Consider the following 1,567-nt stretch of genomic DNA (forward strand, 5'->3'; position numbering starts at 1 on the left):
ATTTTGTTAAATTTGTACAGGAAGATAAAAACAATATGAAATTTTATTATTATGATATCTGAAGATGTTAGCTAATATAATTTTACATAACTAATAAGTGAGAGATTTAACGATCAATATGTTAAATTGATAAAATGTTCAGTGATTTGTTTAAATTAACAAAAGTTAATAATGTGTGAAAAAGTTGTCTTCAGATTTATAACTTTAATTATTAAGTAGGTTTTTGATAACCGCAGTAAACAGAGCACAAATAACCCTTTATGCTTAACAATACGAAAACAAACTGACATAAAATCACAAAACTTAACAGTTTGTGAGTGAGCGTGTATATACATGATATTTATAAAGGAAGTTTCGCACTTCATCACGTTATATATCACAAACGGTAAAGTATAGGAAAGGGAAACTGCACTGGATATCATGCAGATACAAACAGGGACGTCGTTGGGCACCAGCTTATGGGACATATGCCCCGCATGTATTTCACAGTGCCCTGAATCTGCTTCATGTAAACTATAATATATTACATTGCAATAATTATTTTGAGTTAATGGGCGTCCGCATGGGGGCAAGAGGGGGCGCTTGCCCCAACCTGGAAAATGAGAAACATAATTCTTTTTTTATTCATTCAGTATATGTATATGATTTTTTTTTATTCAATTCACAATTTCATACTACTCCCCCTCCCTAGAAAAATTTCTGCGGACGCCCATGTTTAAGTTGTAGCTACTTCTTGGGGTCCAAAACCCCACAGCTTATCAATAGCTAGCAAAGAGTGCAAATACCATTGTTGTCTCATGTTTCCATCTGAGGCAATATGGTTACTCTTTCACATAATCCCATTGGTATAAATAAGTTTCAACTAAATCATTGAACTCGTAGGATAGCAATAACTCCTGACGAAGCTGTAATAGCGAAATATTAAGCTAATAAAGATATATTTTGAATATATAAGTCGTTATTATATTTTCCTCAATAATATTTCACATATAACATTTCCTACACACCTCCATGATGCTAATGTAGCAATGTGGCTCGGTTTCACAGCTGACATTGTCAAAATACCATACTTGAGAACCGTCAATACATGCATAGACTGCAAGCCTACACAATCAGTATGATTCCCATGATGTATCAACTAAATGTAACAAACACTATGGTTTTCATGCAGGGTGGTGTCCCTTCACATATTGGTAATGAGGTGAAATACGTCTAACTGCTACACAAAAACTTAAGATTTTACCAACCACTAACACCACACCATGTAACACACCTACAGCACTAACCAATACATCTAATGCAGCCACATAAAAATAACGAAACATCCCATCACTGATAGTTGAAGGAGTTCCACATACCCTTCATCATTCGCAAATTGCCACTGAGTCTAGAAAACATTTTCCCACATTTAAGTTTAAAAAAATAAGGCGTCTTCCTAAAGGTGGTCTTGTTGTAAAATGTAATCAACCTAAGCAGTATGCTCCCCTATTAGCCCACTGGTCTAAGAAAGTTTTTGGTGGCAACACCAGCATACACACAAGCACACAACTACTAGTTACACACAATT

This window comes from Limulus polyphemus, unplaced genomic scaffold (assembly GCF_000517525.1).
Source record: "Limulus polyphemus unplaced genomic scaffold, Limulus_polyphemus-2.1.2 Scaffold520, whole genome shotgun sequence".
In the NCBI taxonomy this organism is placed as follows: Eukaryota; Metazoa; Arthropoda; class Merostomata; order Xiphosura; family Limulidae; genus Limulus; species Limulus polyphemus.